The sequence below is a fragment of the Athene noctua genome, chromosome 9, assembly GCF_965140245.1.
Source record: "Athene noctua chromosome 9, bAthNoc1.hap1.1, whole genome shotgun sequence".
In the NCBI taxonomy this organism is placed as follows: domain Eukaryota; kingdom Metazoa; phylum Chordata; class Aves; order Strigiformes; family Strigidae; genus Athene; species Athene noctua.
The window spans coordinates 7,585,080-7,611,039 of NC_134045.1; the positions used below are offsets into that span (position 1 = coordinate 7,585,080).

At 36.3% G+C, this 25,960-nt stretch overlaps 1 protein-coding gene across 1 annotated transcript in view; it reads right to left on the reverse strand.

Annotated features, from left to right (window-relative positions):
- The window catches only part of SMPD3 (sphingomyelin phosphodiesterase 3), a 118,528-nt gene that overhangs the window by 65,824 nt on the left and 26,744 nt on the right, over positions 1-25,960 (reverse strand). The gene's annotated exons all lie outside the window — the stretch shown is intronic.

A 25,960-nucleotide genomic window follows, 5' to 3' on the forward strand; every position in this document is an offset into this window, starting at 1 on the left:
TAAATAAAATTTAGATCTCATACATTATACAAATCTTAAATTTATTCAGTTATATTTATGAAGAGTGGGAAACATGGGGAAATCAGGAAAAAAAAAGATAGGGTTCAAGTAAAATATGGAAAGCACTAGAGAACGTAAGAGGTTACTACAAATAGTGGTATTGGAAGTTTTTCTCAGCATCATGCCTGAGACCTTCAAGGAACAAAGGAGAGCTCTGGAAAAAAAAAAAAAAAAAAAAAAAAAAAAAAAAAAAAAAAAAGGCTAAAGAAGACAACAAAGTCTAATATCTAGGGGACATTCTACAGCTCCAGAAATTAAAACCTGGATTTGGATTCTTGAACTTAGAGTTGACAAAAAATGTCTTTGTATGACACACTGTCCTATTACACACATGATTCATGACAAGCCACATCAGATATATGATATACAATAATGCCCATCAGAATCAATTTATATGACTACAGTCACCACAGAAAGGAGAAGCAATGTTGGTAAAATATTCCACCTAAAATGAAGAGTTAAAAAATTAAGTAGGTGCAGGGCATATGTTACAGGTTGTTTTCTAGAAAGTAGAAAAAGATACTTTTATTTACTGACTGCAAGGAAAAGCACACAGTGACCTATTGAGATCCTTGTATTATTCACCTAGTTTTAAAAACAAATACTGCAGAAAGAGGAAATTTCTGTTGACATATAGATGCCTGATTCTCTGGTTCAATAAAAATCATTAAACATTTATTAATTCCTCCACCTCTGTTTTAGTAATTTATAGATAGGATCAAACTGTTAAAAATTTCACCTGCTGAGAGTGGGTATGAAAGGATTTGGGAAAAAGCTCAGCACGTTTCCAAGATCAATTGATCAAGTGTTTTCACAATCCAGCAGCAAAAATCAGGAATCTTGACAAGAGCACTGCAATCAGAGTGCTAATGGAACACACATTGCCATCACAGTACAGACAAAGAGGTGAAAAGCTATTATTATTTGTTATTACTAAGCCCTGCATGCCTGGATGCCCATTTGTGCACCAAACACTTGCGCAGTGTCAGTTTCAAGGAAAAAAAAACTACAAGAGTATACGCATAAGCAAAAAACTGTGACATAAATGCATAAACAAATAAAGGAGAAAAATCTCACAGTGTAAGCTCTCCTGGGTAGCTCACTTACAGTATAATACAGAGTGAAATAAAACCCTGGGATAGAGTTTGCAGCTCAAATGTTGTCTTTTCTTTCAAAGGCCACCAACATCAGCTTCCATTTTCTACACATTCATGTCCAAGTGGAGAGTGAAGACTCGAGAAGCTCTAAACAAAACAGAGACTGTCTAACAACATCTCTTACATTTCTGTTAGTCTTTTTATGATGAAGACACCAGATGTGATTGTACCTGAGCCACTCATCTCCTTACACTGACCACCTTGTATTCTGCATCCTTTTATCTCATCAGCCGTCCCATCCAAATTTAGTATTACTTTGACTGCCACTATTTTTTCATCATTTATATATTTCCTTCTCATTTTCCATTACAATCACTCACATTTAATTTAGCTATTGCTGTATATTTTGATAGACTGTTATATAAAGCTCCGGTTTAGTAAGTTTATCATATAAACATACAAGTAATTTCAGTGTGTTATTCACAGTATATCAGGACGATCCCTACCTAATGTGTCATGGATTATGTTGATACTGTTGTGTAATCAATTTTTTCAAGATGAGCTGTATTCACATTATTTTAATTCCTGAATACTGTGACTACACTCACTCTTCATAGCTAAACATGTTCAATACCATTATTGTAAAACAGCATTGAAGAGTGACAACTACGACAAATTTTCAAGTACTCTGACAAATGACATTACCAAAATGAAACTTTGTCTGTCATTAAGACGCCACCTCTCAAAAAGAAACAATAAATAATTAATGTGAAGAATTTGGTGTTTCATTAAGTACAGCTACCTTATTAACAGTACCAACATCAACATAAGACATTCAGACAATTTAGGGTTTTTTCATTTTGACCACAGCTAGCAAGATCTGCCAGCAGCGCTGAACCAATCAGCCTTCCTAATAGCATAAGCAAGGAATCACGCAGCACTGAGACCTGTCAGTGTCACAGGAAAACTCAGAACTACTTTCCCTGATATCAGAAATTACAAGCACGTTATAGAGGTCTTAATTATCTCCTCAGACATTGAGTTCAACTCCAGCTTTTTTGCTTGGGCAGTAATTAAGTGAGGTAAATTTTATTCTTAGATTTTAGAATTGCATGGGGATACTCAACAGACTTTACTATCATCTTGGGAAGTCCTAATCACACAGCTCTGCTGCAGTGGCTTTATATATTCAAAGAGATTCCTATGAGAGCAACCTACTGTCAATTTAATATGACTGGTAACATTTTTTACTATAATCCCTACTGCCAGCACTGAATTATGATCAACTGTGTCCATCTCCTTTTTAGACCATTCTTTGACTGTGATCTTCTTCTCCACTCTTCTTTGCAAATCAAGGCTTATTTAGTTACATACAATCTCCATCTTAAGTACATCTTTCAGGATTTAAGCCTGAAAGCAGCTCAGCACATAAAGATTAGCACACGAGCACATGCTAGGATCAATCTGCAAACTCCAAGGTTCCGGTCTTTATTTGACAAACAAATCCACTACAGGAAATGTCAAGTGACAATCTTCTGAAAACATTCCTGAAGAAAATGGGAGTGACACATGCTAAAGAGAAGACATCTGTTTATTAACTAATGTTGCAATATGCTTTCTATTTTTACAACACAGTTAGAGTTAATATTTATGAGACACGCTTTCAATCAGGTGGTTAATTTCCGCATTCAGACAATCTGATGTGTTTTAATTCAGAGGCATGTCTTCACTTATGCATCAGAATACCAAACTCATTTCCTGTGTAGTGGAAGGTAGATAAATGTAGTGCACAGAGTTACAACTTAAATCACGTTTCCAGGTGTTCTGCCTGACAATGCACGATGTAAAGATTAAAGTATCCTCTGTGAGCTGATTTCCTGTGATTCACAATTATAAGCTTTGCAATAGCACTCATCAGGGCTAAAAATTTCAGATTAATTTCAGGTACACATGACTCATCTAGCTCTCATGTCTTGCTGTTGCCTGGCTTCTTCCCATTAAAGTAGCTGCAAAAGTTGCATTACTCTCCACAGAAACTGAGTTTATATATATTGTTTTACAAAGTTACTACATTTGAGGACTGCTCAGTTCATTAGCTAATATGACCAAATGAAAGTTTTTTGAAAAACAGTCTTGTTCCAAGGTGGGTCACAAACGTACTAGCAGAGTTCTTTTTAATATAGTAGCAGCAGGCATTCAAGAATAATGTCACACAGTCATTTCACAGGGCAAAAGAAGTTTCATTTGAGTTCCAGCTGCAGAATTTGGCCTTACTCAACTCGGTTGTTAAAACACCAACAGACCAAAGCTGATGACATAACTAAAGGCTGCTTATGAGAAAAATTCTGCATAGTTGATATGTGCTTATGGATGTTTTCATTAAGTGAAAAGTTCTTTACATTTATACAGTTGATCAATACACAATCCCTACAGGGTACAACCTAAAATAATACAATCTGTTCAAGGGCATTCTATAAAGATATGGAAAAGTAATTTTAAGTAACTTACAGCTCCATACCCTTCCCTTCAGCTTAATTCATACTTTTTACGGAAAGGACTGGGGCTATGAAAATCTTTAAGTCAGAATTACAGCTCCTGTGCTTTCACAGTCAAATTTTGTGGACAAATAAAGAGCCAGCCTCAACTGCTCAACAAATTCCTACATCATATGGAGTCACAGGCAAATAGCTTATGATGCAAATGATGCAGTCTAAGGCAGACTGTATCTATCAGACATGTATCCAAGACAGTCAATTATGTGTATCACACATAAAATATACATATATACATATATATATATATCAGCCTTCTAGTACTTAAAGGGTCTACAGGAAGGGTGGGGAGGGACTTTTTATCAGAGACAGTAGTGATAGGACGAGAGATAATGGTTTTAAACTGAAAGAGAGTAGATTTAGATTAGATTTACAGAAGAAATTCTTTACTGCAAGGGTGGTGAGGCACTGGCACAGGTTGCCCAGAAAAGTTTTGGATTCCCCCTCCCTGGCAGTGTTCAAGGCCAGGTTGGACGGGGCTTTGGGCAACCTGGGCTAGCGGAAGGTGTCCCTGCCCACGGAAGGGGGGTTGGAACTAGATGATCTTTGATGTCCCTTCCAACCTAAACCATGCTGTGATTTTATGGTTCTGTGATGTATCATACAAAACTAGAGTCCATCATCTGTTTATTGTTTCTATGTCTGTACTATGTGTCCATGTAACAGCTCCTAATTAGATTTTCTGCAGTCATCCCCCTTTCCATAGTTTAGCCTCATTAACACAATGCTTTCAGATGTCAAGAACAACATAATCAAGCTTGGTGCAATATAAAGACTTAAATACATGAGAAGCTCTGGCTGTCATCTCAGAAAAACACTCCCAGAAGAAACCACTAGTTAACAAGAAAGTCAGATGCGTTAGTATTTTAGTTGTCTTTAAACTTTAATTCATAAGTCTCCAGTATACACAGCTGCACCCAGTAGATCTAAACCACAACCCACATGTTTTGGTTTGATAAGCTTCTATCTACTACCAGACCAGCTTTTTAAACTTTGCTGCAATATATATTATCCCTTTTATAATTCCACATAACTAATAGTAATAGTTACCTTTTTGGCTGAGATCTTATATTTTAGCTGCCTTTTCAATATTTAAACACTGACAAAGGGCACTTGTTGCTGTGCTGAACATTTCTTAGTGTAACTGTGGTCTGGAAGGAAGAAAACTCATTGGGACATTATATAAGCACAGTCACCATTAATCTCACTCCTTTTTTGTGCCTTTAGCAAAAATCAGAATGCAAACCCACTGCAATTTAGATATTTTTAATTAGCTGCTACAGAGTTAAAGACTGTTTTCTGTAATACGACCCAAGAAAAATCTAAACAGGCTACTAAATTTTGGAGCCATGTGAGCTTTATGATGTTTTCTGCCTAAATCTTCCAAGACTGGCATTTCTGGTGCACAAAGTAACCCCTCAGAGACTTCAAAAAGTGTTAGTAAAATATCCTACAGAATTTCCACCTACATAACCAATCCATAGTCTTCCAAGGAAGTTCAAGTAAGTAAACCTGGCAAGCTCACCATGTTATAAACAGCTCTGTCTGTACTTTGCATGTATTTGTGAGTGGAGGATTGAGAAACAAATAAAGCAGCAGGAAAAAACAAACAAACAAACAAAACCAAACAATGTGAGCTGCTTTACTCATAGGAAGGATTTGCTTCAAGAAGTGGGTACGTTTGTGAAGGTATTAAAAGGTGCTTTCCAAAGCAGTCACTAAATCAAACTATTGCAATAGGACAACACTGTAGAATTGTAACACAGAATTCTAATCAATGTCTGTGAAGGCCTAAGAGATTTATAACCTACTTAAAAAATTAGTGAGAATGATACTCCCTAATCTCCTGTCATCTCCACCAACCCAGAAAGCACAAACACAGAGTGGGAGAGAAAAGAATGGGGAACAGTGCCCTTTTCTTGAATCTAAGAAAGGAGTACCTGTGTAGTGAGGAGTAAGCTATGACTCCAAAGGAGGATGCAGCATTAGGTAAACACATCTAGAATATTAAGAAAATGGAGGTTTGTCTTTGATATTTGACAAATACCTACAGATCAGCTGTAGGCAAATGTAGAAATATCACATATAAGGACAGAAATACACTTAAGAATAAATTTTGTCCTGCACCACTGTCTCGTGTAAAAGTAAATAAGAGCAGAGTACAACTCCAACAACTTCACAGAGACAACTAGATGGCAGGCAGAATTCACTCTTTTTTCATCGTATCGCATGCATTCTGTAATCCATTTTTCACGGAACTTACTACACATTGTATGTTTTGAAATGCCAAGTTCTCACACACACCACAAAACCAGGAAATTGTAGCATGCACACAGAGAAGGGAACAAAAGAAAGACCAGATTAATACATAACATTAAATTTACAAATGGTAAAATATAATGTAATGAAAGCTTCAAATAGTGTGGAGTCACATGGAAAGGCACCTCCCTACCTATCACAGAGAGTTTAATTTCACAGCATCCATCTCTGTGTGACTACACCCCAGGGAACAGTGTTGTCATGGTAACTGCAGGCTCTATGGCTTTCTTTTTTTTCCTATTAGCAGTCATAAGAGTTTTTTGTTAGCTTCAGGATCAAGTAAATTTAGACTGATAATGCTGTTTATTTGGAGCAAAAGGGAGGAGAGGGGATTTGTCTGAAAATACAACCAATCCTGCAGAAGGGAGAAGCAGAAGCACAGCTTAGATTAAAAACAAAACAAAACAAAAAAAAACACCAACAAAAAACAACTATAGGAAAAGTTATATATGGCTGTACTCCTCAAAACAGTGTCAAGAAAGAATATGCATCAAAAACTTTGTCAGTCTGATCAGAGTCACTTAAGGACAGAATGGGATGAATTTCATTTTTCCTCTGGTGCCTTCAGTAGAAAAACAGAGTAGTCAGAATTAGAAAAAGTCTTTAAAAGATAGCTCAGTTCATTTTAAAATTATTTTTGTAGATGAGGATGTTTTTCAGATAAGTTTGACCCTAAGTTACCTTAATAGCCATCATATTTGTAGAAGAGTGCCTTGTACTATGCTTCCATTATCACAGCAGGGTAACCTGCGGACTAATGAAACACTACATACCAGAAGACTATCAGAAAAAAGGTCTGGAAATCACAATGCATACAGTTTAACTTTACCTGTAACAGTGTCTCAAGGATTCCGTCAGTGACCCAGTGAATGATTTAATCTTAGTGTTGCTCTTTTCCACACTCCATTTGCACAATATACACTAACTTGGCCCAGTCAAAGTCACATGGTGCATAACAAATGGTATAAGAATTCATTAGAGAATGCTTGTAGTGGGCACACTGTGGAGATGGTAAGGAGCTAGAATACATCCTCATGACAAGTACTGAGTGAATTAAGTAGTCTTGTAAATCTAAAGGTTCATGTAACTTTCTGTTTTATACATGCAAGTGTTTAACTCCATGCTTAAGAAATGTAAAATTATACTCTAGACATTCCAGGCACCTATAATACGTGATGCCTCTTCGCAACACCATGTAGTAACATCACCATCTCTTCTTGCAGAAACAGAGAGCATGATTATGATACCTTCTGGAAATTTCTATGACTGTGAATTAGATGTGCTGTCACACTGTTAACTACATTTTGTTCTTTCAAAGTGTATCTCATGATGTAAGAAAGAGCGAGCAATAACAGATTCTCTTTCTTTTCAAAAGTCAAATCTATTTCAAAAGCATTTTATCCATTTCTTTCATACTGCAGCCTAGGCAACTATTAATTAAATCTCCACTTCATTCTTTCCCAGTTCCTTACAGCTTTCAAAAAACAATAAGAAAGGCAATATAATTAACAGAAGTCTTGGCTGTTTGTAAGATCTCTCCCATGTCTCAGTTCTACTTTACCCCCCTTATTCTCTAAAATATTGCATCTCTAAAACCACTGTCCTCTCTTGCTACCCACCAATACAGCTGATCTTCCTCAAAAACATTCAAAGTGCTTTGGCCACCATCAGAGGAGACATGTGGATGTGGAAACACTTCCATGTTCATGTTCACATGAGCTAATTATTGCTATCTGAGAAACAGAAGCCATAATGCCTGGCCATTCATAGTGCTGCATGACAAATGTTTGCAGAAATAGCCTTTATAATGACTGCAGGTGTGTGAGAGGGGGCTAGTCTGTGGGTTTCATGCTATACTGTTACTTTACTGTTCAATTTTGTAGAGCTCAAAGAAAGTGCAACCAACTGTAAGCCAATGCTAGAGCAGTCAGAATCTATCAGAAAGATAAATACTTTAAACCAAACAATTCTTCCCCTCACTAATAGAATCCTTTTATCAAAACCAAGAAGCTAAATAAAGAGGGGGGTATTATTTGTGTTTCAAATAAATGTTTATGAGATGAAGAACTGAAGTGGCCTGGTGCATTTACACTACTACTACCAGGAAAAAAAATATGCAAACTTGTTCTGATTAGTACCTACGATCCCCACTTTTCTGGAGAGCCCAGTTCTCACTCATAAAGGTTACTGGCAGCATACTGATTAAGTAGATATGGCCAAAAGCTGATCGGGAACCCAAACAAGTACTTAAGAGCTTTCCTTCTTGATTGAACCATCGGGTCCTTCACCTCCACTTGAGCTCAGTTCAGCCTCATAATACTCACTCTGCAGGACTCTGCTGTTTCTTGTAGTGTAAGAGTCCAGGCTTGCTCAGTGTGGGTTAGTCAGCATTTCTGACTGCCACTGAGTTCCATATAGGAGCTCTTCAGCAGCTTTGGAATGAATTTGCCTTCTAAACATCTAATTTCTTATATGGACATTGAGAGTGAAAAAAAATTAGAATTACTTTCCCATAAAATCTAAGTGATACCACTCGACTTCATATAGTTCCCATTGGCCAGAAACACCTTCTTTAAATATTATTACATAAATGAACACGATAATCTACTTCTTTTTGTAATTTAGCACTTTTTATTACTTTTTATCAGACGGGGCCATTTTGTGTGAGAGAGAAGACACTTTTGGTGCACAAAATGGAAGTGCAATATTAACTTCAAAAAACCTACTGGTGAAAGAGTTGTTCATTTGCAAACAGCAAATTTTGCACTCAGTATTCAAGTTTTAATTTATGCCTTTTTCTATTCTCAATTTCTTTTTAATAAAGGTTAGAATTGTAGGCAATAGTGTTCGCTTGCTTCCATAGCTACTGTAGTTCCATGTGTAGAATAGTGTGCTAAATATAAAAATCAATGTATTTTGGAGTTAATAAAGAGAATACAGTGTGCAAGTGAACATGAATCATAAATAAGACACCATTTCTTCAGATTCTTTTTGGAAAACCCAAGAAACACTTGAATGATAGAAGGCCAAGTAAGTACAGTACCCATATTTCAATGCGTTATGATCTATAAGCCTCTAAAAATTATTAACAAAAAAATCTCAAGCCCTGTTCAAGCACATTTGTCAGTTTATTTTCCATGCTAAGACTGTGACTAAAGGCTAAGACCATGTCTTCTTGTTATCTAGGAAGGCTGGGACCAGTCAAGTAATGAAGCTTGTATTATATAACTACGTCCTTTTAAAATTCAGAACAAAGATTTCTGTTCTGCATATCACCAGGCTCTGTTACCTGCATTGCTTTTTGTTTTCTGTGGTTTTTTTCCTAAATCATTAGGAAATCTAGATGAATTTGTCACATGGGAGTTACACACCTATTTCTCACTAGTGATCTGAGCAGTGTGTTCTTACATTTCTCATACAAAACCACTTATTTCTACAACTAAGAAAAAACAAACTGCAACAACTTCACCTCATTTTTAAGACAAAACCACCATGTACAGTTTTAAAACTGAATGCTAGAACAGCTAATATTTAAGAAGTGCTCAAATTACGTAAAACTAGATATAGAGAAAATATTGAATAGAAGACCTAGTTATCTCTGGAAGTTTCTTATCCAAATTACTGTTAGACCAGATTGATTATCACACTGAGATCTGACTGCAAATGACTGAACGTAATGATATGATACCACAAGCTATTTGTAAGCATTTTTGGGGTTTATATGTAAAGATTTCTTTTCAATATGCATGCTAGGCTTCACTTTCTAAATTATTATGACCAAAGTTATTCAATGGACCCCCTTACAACATATTATTTCATAGCATGGCCTAATCACACTATATGAAAATAAGATTTGGTAAAGGCAGTACAGGAAATAAAGGAAATAAGATTACACTAATTCAAACACTGAATAAAGAATGGAATGACTGTCTTAATTCAAGCAATTTGAATTATTAATGAACTGTTTGCATCTGTAGAGATTTACTCTATTAGAAAGATTTCCTCAACCATCTGGATCAGGAAATTGGAACCTCAACTTCTGAAAGGTCAGATACAACAAGCTAGAAAGGGCTGCTCTTTTCCAGAACGTATTTTTTTGTCTCAAACAAAATTACCAGGAAGTTCATCCTCATAAGTGGGTAACAAAGCACGACAGTAAAAAGAGACACTGAGATAGAAAGCTAAACACATGGTTCCAAAATTATTCCCAAATACCGTAAGGAGATGGCATTTCTACATTGAAATACTGCAGCAGCAGAGCAACAGGTATGATGTCAGGTTTTATCTGAGTTTTGTGCATGTCTGTCATCATTCATTACTAAACAGTCACAGCAAGAAAAGAAGTCCCATTTTCTCCTGCACCTGGTGCCCTCACCTTTCTGTTCCACAGAATAATATTTGTTGTGAAAATTGATAGGCTGTATCAGTTTTAGTCAGCCCATTAACCACTTCGAGAACAGAGAGAATGTTTTTCAGTCATGAACAAATATTGACTTTATTTGTTCATTCTTCACACTGGAGAATTCCAAGACTTACAGCATCTTAGATGTAAAATCACTCAGAATATGTAAATCACATGATTTACCTATTAGTAGACTTCTAGACTTGTAATAAAAATCTAATTTGCTCTCTATACCTATCAAATTCTTCTTAAAATCCAGCACTATCTGCCAATGTCTAAATTTGACTGAGACTTCCCATGAGAAATTTATTGTCAACATGACGAAAATAAACCACCAGTCCTTAGCATTAGATATTTTATCCCTTTAATCTTGCTTAATTATATCTTTTATTAAGTCCTTTGTGTATTACTTTTGACTTCTGTGCATGCCATCCTTTCTATAATTTGCCTGTCTTCTTTACAGACAGTTACTTTCACTTCAGACAATGCCCTCCTTCCTTCTAATGTTACTCTTCCCTTTGAAACGGAAACCAATACTCAAATGTTACTTTATTTTGGAATTGCAATGAGACAGACAATTCCCTTCTACAAAGCCAATAAATATCACAGGGGTTCAGGTAAAGAAACAGAGGCGATCTTTCACGGATTCAAGGTGTTTTTCTTGCAGCCTTGATGTTAAGATTTGCACTCATGACTAAAGGCTAACTCTTCACAATAGTGTATCAGATGCTATTAGAAAAAACACAGGTAACTGCCATACACACAGAGTGTACTGTAAATAAGAATAAAGAACAATATTTAAAAGAAATTAAGTACCAAGCTTCAGAATTTTACATACAAGAGTTAATAAGCATCCCCTACATATATGTCTCACCAGTTGCTCAAACTTCCTATGCCTTGTAATCATACAACCCTCAGAAGGGATGCATACAATCAGAAAATGCTGTAATTGATTTAGGCATACCAGTTGGTAAATGTACATCAAATGTACCATAAGACAGTTCTACTACCATCTGCACTAGGGAGAAAAAAAAAATTAAAATCACTTTTTATGATGCTTTGAAGTCATCTGACTAATGGTACATGGATAATTTTCCCATCCATACTGTAAAAAACTATTACAGCTACAGGATCTTGCACATTCAAGCATTACAGCTTCTAAAACTATGTAAACAGAAATCTTGCAAGTAAGACAATCAGAAGATAAAAGGACAGATGGTATTAGCAGTCTAGCACCCCTGGGGCTTAGAGTAACCACATCCCTAACAGAGTTCCCCCACATCTCATCCTATCCTCGTGCACTTTTTAAGCAGCAGGGCCTTGCAATAGGACAAGGAAGACATTTTTTACGAGGGTGGAGAAACACTGGCAAGGGTTGCCCAGAGAGGTGGTAGATGCCCCCTCCTGGAAACATTAAAGGTCAGGTTGGATGCAACCTGATCTAGTTGGAGGTGTCCCTGCTCATTGCAGGGGGCTTGGATATGACCTTTAAAGGTCCCTTCCAACCCAAAACATTCTATGATTCTACGAGTCTATGAAATGACATAGCAATTCTCATTGTGCTCTTGGCAAATCTTTTCCATCAGATCAAATCTAGTATTCCCAACAGTAATCAAAAGTTATGTTTCCAAGCATGGATTCACCAGCACATTTGTCATACATAGCAGATGCCTTAGATTTTCCTGATGAGTGTAAGTCACAAAAGCCAAATAAATTGCATCACATTTGTTTTGTAGTTCCAGCTGCATCACTCACTTGACCCTGCCACTCGTTTCTGCCATGACGGAGAGATTCCACACTTCAACATTTTCCAGTTATATTCTTAAAACAAACCAACCCACAAAATCAAAAAACCCAGACCCAACCAAAAAAATGAAAATACATTTTTATCACTAATATGTTTGCTTTGCTATCATTCATATGAGACATATTGACTATTCTTTCACAAATTTCAGCAATGCCTGTTGAAGAGGAAAGCTGCAAGAGAAACACAGCCTATTTCTGCTGGAAAAGAACTATGCAGCAAACGATGGCATTTTCAGAGTTGTAGGTATTTACCTTTGCTAAGCAAAGCATGAGTAAGGTAGGTAGCAAAGCATGGTCATTAAAGCAGTTTTCAGTAATCAGGTAATCAAAGGTTTTACTTTATACTAATGCATCATTCTTGACATTTAGCTGTACAGTTTTGTTCTACCATCAAGTTCCACAAATCCTAGATGGAATTACTGAGTACCTCACGCACAATCCGTAGTAATCTGGGCTTTACAACTAATATTTCTAAAACAACATGTGCTCTAATTACTTCAGAAACTTCTTGTAAAAGAAGTGACATAAGCAAAATGGAATGTACAACTGAGTTCCAAGTTCAACAGTTACCACAAACGTCAGAAACCTTTTACACAGTTCCACATCATCCTCTACAGAAGACTGGACAGTCATATATATAGTCACCATTTGATCTGTGTAAATGAACATATAGCACAAAAGTGGTAAGACTAAACAATGACTGCTTTTCTTTGTGCCTCTGAAATACTTTGTTCTCAAGCAGCCAAAGACAGACATACTCTTAACCTTAGTTTTCAGAGACAGGGAGTCAAGATCTTGTATAAGAACACAGAAAAAGTTAACTCTGCAGATGCATCTTAAATCTGCAGGTATGAGTAGAACACACTGACTTCTCAAAGGCTTCCAAAAATTCATTTATTACAATATTAATACCTCAGCTACGTTTCCAAAGTTTACTCAATTGGAATATCCCTAAACAACGTTTAATGTTCTACAACACATCAGAAGGTTCAGGCTTTTTTTTTTAAAGAATATCCATTTTTCTTTCCCACATTCAGCAGCCAGCTATGGATATTTCCAGCAATGAGTTCAGCACCCTCTTCTCTCAGCAGCAGTGTTCAGCACATTGCATTATCTTACTGACACTGCAGATAATTACTGCGATTTTGCAGAAAGATCTTTACTGCAACCAGTTCCTGCTGTACTGATGGAGAAAGAGTACATGCAATTCTCTGTGAATGCTGACCACATCAGAAGACATAAGGTTCCAAGACCTATCAGGTAACACATATCCTTGCTTCTCCGAACTGAAGATCTGGCTCCTAAATAAATTTGCTCTGTTATTCTGTTAACATCAATAGGAATCACACAGGTGAATATTCACATCAGGTCCTGCACACATACATTTCTGATTTGAAGAACTAATGCCAGCATACCAAAGGTAAGAATAGTTCTCTAGTCAGGGATTAGCAGGAGAAAAGTAATATACAAATGATTATGAATACACAAAAATAATTTGGCTATTCAAATAAGGCTATAAGGAAGAAGTTTCTGCAATGCTACTCCTACAGATGTTTATCTTATAAATAACCATCTCTGCTTCAGCAGATCCATTTATATACATAAATCTTTGTAAATTCAAGAGCTATAAACAGCTTTCTTGAAGACAAAAAAAAATCCCTCCCAGCAGCCTAACTTTTATAAAGATTCCACAGCTACTTGTCTGTGTAAACATTCCAGAACACATTCCATTATGAAATTCTTGAGAAGATTTGAAAAACAAAACAAAACCAAATTACATTCCCAACCCTAGTAGTTTGGTGTTTCCTCACAAAACCATGACTGTGCTGTCAAAATAATAATTTCTGACTCTGGAGTACTGCAGCATATACAACATAATGCTCCGCCAACTATTTCTAATACAAAACTTTCAAGTTTAATACCAGACAAGAACTTTGTATCTTTCCCAATAAGCATATTGCTTTCTAATTTTAAAGACCTATTTGGAAATCATTATGCAGCAACCTTTTCTCCTCAGTGGGATTCAGCAACAGATTAGCAGCAGTTAAAAACCTGAGATTTGTACCCTGTGGCAAAGGAAAAAGCCATGCTGTTTGCTGATATTTTGGTCAAGTCTGACTTTAAAGAAAATAAGAAGCTTGGCACTACTGACTGTGATTTAAGTACTATTCTACACAGGACAAGTTCAACCTTTGCCATAACAGGACAAATTTTTGATGACAGGTTCTAGAACCATTCTAAGACTTTCTGCAGGGGAACAGTTGGACGTACAAAAGTCATGCTGGTAATCACTGCAGCCGTTTGTGAACTTGGTTCAGATTCAAGTGAATACGATTTCCTGCTGACTTCTCTAGCAATTACATTTGGCTTTATACAAACAAGACCTGCAAGTACAATTTTACAGTTTGACTCGGAATATGGCTGAGCTGATTATTTTAACTTGAGCCCACAATGTTTGTGAATTCTTATGAGATTAAAAAGCACCCTATATAAATAAAAGTTACGGTTTCCAAACACAAAAATATCCTTAAAAATTGTGAGCTTATTGTGAAGATCTCTGGAAAACTTCAACAGAAAAAGAAAGCAACCTAGTAGTAATCTCCCCAAACAATATAAAAGAAATAAACTAGCTAAGTGGATTATGTTGTTTACAAAAATACCTACATCTTTCTCTGTATATTCAGGAAACAGGCTACAAATTTCTACCCCTTTCATGTCAGTAAAGCAAGCAGTAGTACTCTTACGAATGATAGATTTCCTTTCCAGGTTTTATTTCAGAAGGGATCAACTTGTACAGAGACCGATCCCCATTATACAACCTCTTCTCTCTGGGCAAACAGCCTCTAGCCAAGCTCTAAGCACCCTATTCAGTACAAGGTGTGTCTCTAGTCCAATTCTTTCTTTTCCTCGTGCCTGGTTGGGTCTCCACAGTGCTGCTGCTGCTGTTGGGCCTCCACACTGACGTAAGATCAGTTTTTAGCTTCAAAGTTTGCTGTTTGAACCATTCTGATCTCTTTCCCTTGGAAAGCCCTATTCAAACTGCGAAGTCTTTGGGACACACCCTGTCTTTCATACATCATTATAAAAATCATCAGGAATTATTCTGGCCCAGTAGCAGCTAGAAATTAGGGAAAAAAAAAAAAAGGGGGGGGGGGGGTGGAGAAAAAAAGAAGAAAAAAAAAAGTACGCGATAGAGAATGAAGCAAACTGTAAAAGAAATTATATGCAAAAAAGTAATTAGAAGTTTGTAAAAAGACACACATAGCCTTCCTCCAAAAAACCACCATACTATAGTATTCAAAAGACAGTCTGCACTAAAAAAAGAACCAAGAAAGTGATGCAAAAAAGGTGAAACAACTCTCCACTTAATTAACAGGAGAGCTAAAACATGCAGTGTGAAGCCTGGGGTAAAGAGCAGATCTGTTCCCCCCTCCCCACTTCAAGTCTTGCAATTACTCAGCATGCCTTGGATACATCCCTAGACTAATATTTAGATTCTGGTTCTGTTTATGGCTCCTGCTCACAGTCCTCTCTGAGATTTGGACACGTCATTTTTCCCCTCTCCATCCCCCTGCCTTGTGACATGTTCTTACCAACCTAGATGAACAAGACAGACTTTTTTGGAGCAGACACTGCCTTCTTGCGTTTTTGTACAACACTGGTCAAAAATTACTAGTCTCTAAAAGATCAATAACGAAGTGTCCAGAACCAAGATTTTGGCATGGTTCTGTATTGCAGTAGACGATCTCACCTTTGTCATGGTTATGCAGTCATCTGAAAATACATTTGGGTTTAGGTTTTAAAAGAAGTCTAAAGCATGCAAGATTCTGTCTTCTGTGCACTCCTGTGAAAAGCTCCATATGAAACTATTTTCTCAGGTCAGTAAAAGGTCTAAAATACTGAAATACTGCCTCAAAAGTGGAAAATTTTCAACTGTCTTCTCCCTCCATCTTAATTTTGATTCTAAGTCATTAGCTTAATTTTAAATAATTGTATTTTGATTTTAGGACTTCTCCACAAAATAACAAAAAAGAGGATTTTTAATGAAAACCCTAAATATTTAATTTTGAAAATATAAAAATGTAAAGTTACATTAATTTTTGTTCATAATTGCTTTTCCTTAAGGTGGGAGATTCATGGAAAACAGTCCTATTTGGCAAATGAGTTTGCTTTCAGTTAATCCATTATTTCAACATACATAGGTTATGTGGTAAAAGATCAACAGGAAGGTCTATTTCCTTCATCTACAATATTCTTCAGTAGGAACTGATGATGACTGAGAGTTTACATAATCAGATTTTCAATTTACACAGAGGTTTCATCTTCTTGGGGGGAGGAAAAAAAATATTTTGCCTGGCATACAGAAGGGATACTTCTTATCCTGTGGCACTTGCCTGTAGATGGTAAAAGGGTACAACTCAATGATGCTGCTGAAAAGGCAGTCTCCTCTCCATGTATTGCATTCCTGCCATCTACTTTGTGCTGGAGCTAATGGTGAGTTGGATCAGTGCAGAGGGAAGGCAAGCCTGCCCAGAGAGCAGCAGGGTGAAGACTGGCTTAAGTTTAGCATGAAACCACCCTCAGGGATAACCAAACAGTGCTCCCAGCTAAGCATGGTGTGTTGATACAGCTCATTCTCAAAGTCATTCAATCTGCACTTTCCCCCCTCCCTCTCAGTTTGACTTCAACACTTGAGGCCAAGGTGAGGACCTGGATTTAGGGAAAAATGGTAACTGTGGCTTTTCTCAACTGTGCAAAGGCTGAGAAGACACAGCTATTGTATCAAGTCCCTGGTCATCATCAGCAGGTGAACAGTCAAGTATTTGGACCAACAGACCTAGTTTAGATTTATACTTCACATATACAATTAGCCATACAAACCTATTTTATTACTACATGGGTATTAATGACATTGTTACAACTGTAATCATACAGTTTGCTTTACCGCATAGAAGTTCCATGTATAATAAATTTACCTTACATTTCATTTATTCAGTGACGTATGCGCTACGCAGTCTTCTTATTAGCTGGTGTTATTACAGCTGCTGACCACTTGTACTAGTAGTAAACAATTACCACATCATCATTTTAATGGATGAGAACTCAGGTCTTACTGTATATGTGTCAAACTACTTCCATAAAAAAATTGCAGCGTACTAATGAGCAATATTATGACTACTGGATGTTCTCAGATTTTAATTACTCACAATCACTTACCTTCATTTAGGTTGAGCATCAGTATTGTTCAACACCAACTCTGTTCAGAAGGCACTGTACCTGACTGAATTAAGTAACCTTTCTACTTTGTACAACTCACCTAAGAGTTACTCAATTAAAAAAGCTTAACTTATTTTCAGATTAATGAAGGAATTGTCCTCCAAACAGGTTTCACCATACATTGGAGCATCAAAGTCCTTAGTGGCCTCACCATACTCATAGGATCATGGGAAATTCAGCTTGGACAGAACCTCAGGAGGCCTGTAGTCCAACCTCTGGCTCAATGTAGGGTCAGCTATGAGGTCAGACCAGGTTATTCAGGGTTTTATCAAGTCTTAAGTCCTTTCATTAACCAGTATAAATATAAGTGTATTTAGCCCATGCATACACTATTATAGCACAGTAGAAGTAAACCTCAGTACCAGCAGCACAGTGCAGAGGAATCTGAGCTGGATCCACACGATCCAGGTTGATTCAGAAAATCCTCTGTGTGCTGACTAGTTTCAGCACAGTTCACGATGAAGTGGCTACAATATTTCTGGTCCCCAAGCTAGGGAACATGTATAGAACTTGGGCATTTGCTCCTCTTCCTTTAAACTATTATCTAGGGCCATCAAGAAAAGTGCTTATCTTTTTTTTTTCAAATATATGAATAAAACAAAAGTACAATTCATTCAGGAAACCAGATGCCCAGTTAACTCAGCCTCTTTCCTAAGGACTGGTTCTTCACACACTGCTACATGAAAAGACCATGAAAGGGAGGAAAAAACCTCATGTTTAAACCAGATGTAAGGTTAGTGCTTGATGTTTCAAGCTTTCTTTCAGTCCTCCCTTGTTTCTACATAAGAAAGTGTTGTTTCATAATCAGAAATTAGATTTATATATCTCAGAATTACTGAGGAATAAGTAAACATCATTTTCATCAAATAATACTTAATACAAGAATCATAACAATCTAATATTTGAAACATTTTTAGAACAGTCTGTGTGTAAAACAGATTGCTTTTTTTCTCCCTACAGGTTGAAAGAAATTAGATTTCTTAAAATAGATGCAGAAGTAAATTTTGATGTGTATAGTACACAAATAGTAATGGTCCGGAAAGATAATCAGTAGCACATACAGGGTTTTGCTAGTACAGAGTAAGTTCAAAGGTTAAAGTTGCAGAAGAGGGAGAAGGATAGATCTTCAAGTTTCTTGCTGCAGTTCAAAAGATTAAAATTCAAGCAATTCAGGGTGAGAATGAGCAAACTTTATATTCATGTATTTCTGGCTGTTCAAATTTAGTCTCCTGTTAAAAGCTCTATTAAGAACCTTTCAGAGGCAAACAATGGGCTTTTCAAAAATAAGACAGAAAATCTCTGATAAAAAGAGTCAATTCTGAGTCAAACAAATGAAGATTATTAAACATTTTTTTAATAAGTAAAAGCATGAAAGATTTTTTTTCTCTGTAAAAATGTAAGAATTCACACATAACTATCAGTCAATAAATATCAATAGATTTAAGGAAAGCACTTATTAGTTTTCTATTTTAAATTGGTTCCTATGTGTCTGAAATAATCCAACTGTGTATTACATAGTTATAATAACAAAGTTTCTTTGCATATAATCTTTTCAGATGCCTGCCAATTTTGAGAAGTGATTACATTTCACATAGATAGAAAAGAGTTATAAAAGGAGTTATAAAAGAAGTTACATAATGAAAACACCTTCACTATATAGGTAAAGTCATTCCTGCTTGTACTAAGTCTCAACAGCAAACTTCTACCTAACATAGGAAAATAAGTGAATCCACCAACCCTGAACTATGGGCTCAAACTAGAGCTAAGGAACTGCTTCAGGGCACCTACTACTTCAGCCTACTGGCTGGAAAACTACCAAGCCTCTGAACCTTGCCTGTAGCATTTTAAAACCAGAGGCAGAGGAGAAAAGAAACAGCAAAGAAATAAGAGCATCAGCTGTCTGACAGGGACTAAGCACTCCCCACTCTCTTTAATTTCAATTTCTGATTAAATTTTAGATTAAACATCTACATGCATTCTGTTACCACAAGCTAAAAAGTTATTACCAGAAGTTATCAGCCACATTTTTCCCACTGAACAGAACAGCAAACAACTTCCATCAGTGTTAATGGATGCAAGAACAGCTGCTGCTATCATTGTTACACCTCTTCAGTGCTCAGTTCTTGGCCTGCTCCTTAGAAGGAGCCACTGAAGAAAATTATGCTGTTTCTGCTAACGTTTACTACCACACTGGCTTCTAACCAATTACCAACCAGACAAATACAAGCTAGATATTGGAGGCCTATGAACAGCTTTCCTCTGTTGTGACCCATTTGCTAGCTGCAATCTATGAGAAGAGAATGTGGTCCATGAAAGGATCACAAAACTTGATTAAAAACACCACTTTCCCTGCAACACACGGATTCATAAATGTAAAAAAACTGGGAGGGAGGAATGAAGATGTAACAAATATTCGAGCATTAGTCCTATTTTTTAGTAAAGAAAAGCCTTTGTGACTATATTGCAGAAGAGCACACGTGGACTTTTCTTTCAATAAAGTAACATGACTCATGGTGGTTTTTTTTTTAGTTTTCTGTAATCAATAAGATCACTTTAGATTAAAGAAGGTGTAGAAACACTAAAGATTGATGTTTGTAGGTATATAGCATACACAAAAATGCTGGTGTAGCATGTGCTGTATGATCCCTCATACAAACAAAGCAAGAAACAGAAGAAATTTCAGCCTGAGAAACCAAGCTTTTGACACTTCCCAGGTCCTTCAGCAGGATGTGTGCCAGACAGTAATATTAAGCTTTGTATACTCTAGGAGAAATTGTTCCACCCCAACAGAGACCTTCAAGTAAGGCAGTATATTATACATATAAAGCTAAGTAGTGGAAGATCCACTATATCTTCCATGAACGCAACCTTAAGTATCTTCTTTACTTGCAACTTGAAATGTGGTTTTTCTATATGCAATTAATTTTGGACTGTAGATCTTTTTTCCTCCTCTTACAAACAATAATACTAAAGTCACTTCCCTTAGTATACAAAAATATCCTAAATTTCACCAGTCAGTCTCTTTGAATTCTAATATATATCAGAAATTCATGCAAAAAACCCCACATCTAGAATACAAATTATGGAATTAGCTAATTGTGAAAAAACTCTATTTAACTGCACTCTCCCAGGTCTCAGTCTACCAGCTGAAAGTGGCATAGTAAGGAAGAGAGTAAAAGCAGTCTGGAATTACAGATTCCATCCTCTCTCAGAAGCCTCTCACAAAAGGCTTGAGACTGAATTGCAAGCACTGCGCAGAAACAGCACCATCTCTGTAATGGAGGCATTCCTGTCCCCACCATTACATTTTGTTACTGCAATTTTGTGGATCTTTTACGGGGCCATGCCCCTCCCACAGTAAAGCAATCAAAGCATATTAGTTAAGGTATCAACTGAATATACAACTAAGAGGCATGGGAAAGTGTTCCCCCTATATTCCTCAAGTTAATTCCCTTTAGAGAGACCAAGCTATGCACCAGGTTGCATATTATTACTATTACTTCTACTCCTACTTATTATATTATTGCATAACATAATATATATGCATTCCTTACATTGTTCAGACTCCAATTATGCAAGTTGATTCAGAGAGACTGTATGAAAATCAAGTCTACCACATGCAGTTATTACTGTGCTATGCCTAAAAGACTGGAAGTACTTTAGAGCTTATATAAAATGGCCAAAACCACTCAACTCATCCAACAAACAAAAAGGAACATAGATTTTCTGAAAGATGGCAGTAATTGTGCAAAATTTTTGCATTTTACTAGTAGCAATAAGTAAAGGAGGGAAATAAAGAATGAGCTCTCTAGGTAAGTAGCACTCTCACAGTTTCTATGGCTGCAATTAGTACCTCAAGGAAGCTACAAAATTTGCTCAATCCAAAACAAACCTGTAAAGTCTTAAAACCTAACACATTAATTTTTACATTCAGTATTTTCTCCTCCTGAAAAGGCTATATTAGCACAAACTGAGGCTGGAGTCTAAATTAATAGACACAATAAACTTTAAAAGATAGAAAAAATATTTATTGCAAAAGCAGCTAAGTCACTCCCTGAACTAAAGTAAAAAAATTTACAACACTGAAAAGAGGACTTTTAACTTCACAAAAAAAAATAGACTTTGGAAGAGAAGAGGTCACCCTTCCTGTATAGCTTACTGGTGTTGATGAAAGCCTACAACACAGTATAAAATCCTTTCAAGGTCATGCATTTGAAAACCCATGAAAAGCAATCTGGTTAAATTCAATTATCTGTTTACTACAATCTCAGTTCCAAACAACTCAAATTTTGTATTTTAAAGCTTTAACTTAGGCCTTAAAAAGTATTTAAAGGAAAATTCCTGAGTGAATTGCTAATGGTGAGCTAATGCTAATCAACTCCAGACTTGATTATTCATAGTCTAATAGTTGAACTACAGCAGCAGAATGAAAAATGGATACTATTAGATCCACACAACGGGTAGATAAGATTTCAATAAAATCAGAAATACCATAGAATCAAACTGAAGACTTCAGAAATCTCATGTACCACTGGTCAGTAACAAGAATTAAATGGTTTTACAGCGTTTTAAACCAGACAGAATACCAAAAAAATCCTTCTATATAGCTTGGTTGTCTGCAAGTATCTCAAAATTTCAGCCAAAGAAAACATTCTTGCAAACATAACTAATGTACAAAAAGCATCATAAAACACAAATACAAACTTAAGGAACTACTGCAGTAAAACACTTCTTTCTTTACATGGAATCATGCTGGAAATCAGAAGGAGCTACAGAGCATTCTTTTAATGATGTAACAAACTGAAAACATTTTTTTCTTGTTTTCTATTCCTCAGTTAACTCTACTAAAAACATGCAGGACAGACATGTTACTTCCAAACTGTTCTTTGTGCATCATATTAGTCAGCATTGATCCATATCAAATACCCTCAACATATCAAGACAAAAAAAACCACCAAAACATTATGTCCAGTGTCAGCAATCCCCTTTCTAACTGAAATGACTTAAACCTCAAACATCATGTAGATATCTTAGAAAAAAAAAATTAATGACCAAAAGTCTTTCCCATAGAAGATACAACTGTGAAGAGAGTTTTACAAGGAAGAAAAATACAGATGTCTGTATGTATACAGCAGTGCCTGTAAAAAAATATTCTATTAAAGAAAATTTATTTTCCATTGTGCTGCCTGGAATTGTGCCTAATTACTGTGGTAAAAAAAGAAAAATTGATGAAAAATTATCCTGCACAGCTTTAACTCTGCAAGCTCTTTCTAACTTGAAAATTATATTTGTTCTCAACAAATGTTAATTTCTTTGCTAAAAAATACCTAGGATTGCTGAGAGGTTAACAAGATTTTAAGTAATATTTTAATATATTTTATTATAGCAAGACAGTAATTACATTTTATTAATAAGAAAGCAGTAAATCCAATGTTATGCTTTTTATAGACCTATTTCCCTAAACATCTCCAGTAATTTTATAATAATTACCTCAGAGTCTCTACCCATATAATACTTCAAGTGAAAGATGGTTCACAGCCAGTTCCCACAGTGTTTGGTTCTGACTCCAGAAAACAGATTTAATGGTAAGACACTAACTAACCTCAGCTGATTTAATTTCAATTCTGCATTTTGTGGGGTTCGGGTTTTGTTCAATTGAAAGAGAGACTCTCAAAAGTCTCTAACCCCTCTATACTGTCCTTCTTGCTTCTTGGTCTAAACAAGCTGCTATGTCCATTCAAAAGATTATCTGCTGGTCTGAGCATCCAGTCACTTTTATAATTTAACATTAAGCCTATTTAACAGATGGTTCAAAGTAGGCTCCTAAGTGTTTTACCCACCATCATAGAGCAAAGCAGTGAATGGAATAAAATGATGCTATAAATCCTGCAAGTACATCTGCAGAATTTAACACACCTCTGCAGTTAGTTCTCAGTTAACAGGCAGGGGAGCAAGTAAGAAGCCTCCAAACTGAAATATGTAACTTTGACATCAATGTAGCAACTCTGCAATCAAACTTCTTTTTTTCCTTAAAGTGAGAGAACAGTCAACAAAAGCTACATATATTTCTATTAAAACTTCTGATATAAACTTGAGATATAATTAACAAATTGACAGTTTTACTTAAAGGAATTCCCCTTGAGGGTTTTTGCAGGTTATCAAGTTGTACTTGTCTCTTCCATTGCTGGGGAAGAATGACGCATAACAGCAGTTCTGAAATGATGCTTTCTCTGTATACTGTCAGCATTCTATTTTATTAATTCTGTCAATGAGAAGTAGACACTATGTTTTTTTTCTGACAACTGTTCAATGGGGGAAGGCAACAAGCCTGAAGACAGCTCAAGAATGTTTAATTGCCTCACAAAATGGGACGTTGCAGGACTCATCCTGAGTGCAAAGTATAAATGGAAAAAATACTTACCCATTTCAGAAAGTTTAAGACTGTCCCCTAAATCCTATTCCTATTACACTGCACAATGACAACACTTCCCTACAAGGGGAAGAGGTCAGCATCTTCACTGAACAAATGACAACAAATGGTAGGAGCACTACTGCCACTGTGCCCACCATGGTTCAATCTGAACAGAAAACATCATGCCATATTTTCTTTACTTATAGTGACCTGTGTATGCAATATTTTTTGCTAGTAAAGCATTTTAAGGATTTACTTTATTTTCTATTTCTTCTTCCATCCCAACCCTTTAAAGGGCTCTAAACAGTTTCCTGACCTGCCTTCAACCTGACTGCAATGTGCCCATGTTTGCAAGTACCATTCATAACGAATCCACAACTAGATGTATTTCTCCTTACTCCCAGGTTTTGGGAGCCTGGTTTTCCCCCGACTGTCCATAGGTTTATATTGGATTAGCTGCATTAGTGTTCTGTCCCTGATAAGCTATGATGCTAGGTAGCTAATAATCTTCTCCCTCCTTTCCATCACCCTTCTTCAATGCAAGTTGTTCTTGTCTTTTTTCAACTGCCCCAGGCCCCGACCTTACAGACCTATTGATCTTTTAACATTTCAGGAAACAGCTGTAGAATGTGTAGCAGGCTATTAGTAGTCTTATTGCATCTTAAGAAATTGATGATTCTGTTACTGTCTAAATCAAACATAATCAGATACATAATTCCATCTTGTAGCTTTAAGTAACCATTGCCACATTGTAAAAGCTATGCATCGAACACTAGTGTTGGATTAGAAGCCAACAACAGAATGACTCTGGTCACCATGGGTAAATTTTCCTACCTTATCCCTCCCCAATTTTCAAACCTACTTCTACTGAAATCAGTTTGAGGGAATGAACAGATGACAATACAACTTTCTCACCATTCTTAACTGCAAATTACTATGAAAAACAGTATTGACCTGTAGAGTAACCATCTTCTATACCAGACCATGCTTGTGAATGTATACCTTTCTCCAGATGAATTTTGGAAAGGGGATGAGCAGGATAGAAAGCAGAATCAAGCAGACCTAGTGTTATTCTTCCTATCTTGCAAGTCATTTCTCAGGAGCAGAATACAAAGAACCAACCAAACAGCTGTTTAAAGGAGCTATCTCACTATTATGAACCATAGCAAAAGAACCATAGAGTAAGCTACATACATTTCACTACAGAGATAAAATTGCTCTGCATGGTTGTTGGTAGGGTAAAGTATCATCTAGGAGATAATGAGCACTCTCTGTTCTTGCTGAATATCATTTTGTACAAAATAGCATTGGAAAGGATTTTCCTCATTAACGAAACATACTGGGGGAAGAATGAAACTTAAGACAGCTTAATTTTTCCAGGATGATAATGTTCTTCATTTTTAGGTCATTTGAGTTCCATATTAATTATAGAAAGATGGAGGCTTTACAATCCCCCTGCTCCGTCTTTCATTACATATGTAACTGTAAAAGTTACCTTGCTGTAATAAAACATTAATCTCTGTACTTCTTATTATGGGATTGCAGACTTGCAGTGATGGATGACCATGTGTCAGAGCACATTTCCACAGTACACTGTAATATCACTGAGTCATCATCTGGAATGCAAAAACACAAATCCAGAATCTTAGCTAGACTACACCTTTTTGTTTGTTTGTTTTAAACTGAATTGTTAAAGTACCTTCTGAGTCATATCATATACAGAGATACCTGGCGTGTTATTTAGGCATAGTCATACCTCATAGAGTAATTCTGCAAATGTACAAATACACTGAACTGTAACTATATTCTGAAACTTGCCTTCCTTGCAGTGTTAAATGCAGAATTCATTATACCCCAGAACAGTAGTACAGGACATAGGCATGAATGTTAGGCACACTTAAACAAAAAAGACTGGGGAGATACTACTTCATTGCAGTTGATACATTGCAAGTTGCAGTACTTGCTTTGTTAATGCGGTAATGACAGAAATTAGAACATCCGTTAAATTATCTGAAGCTATATCAATACAGTTTAT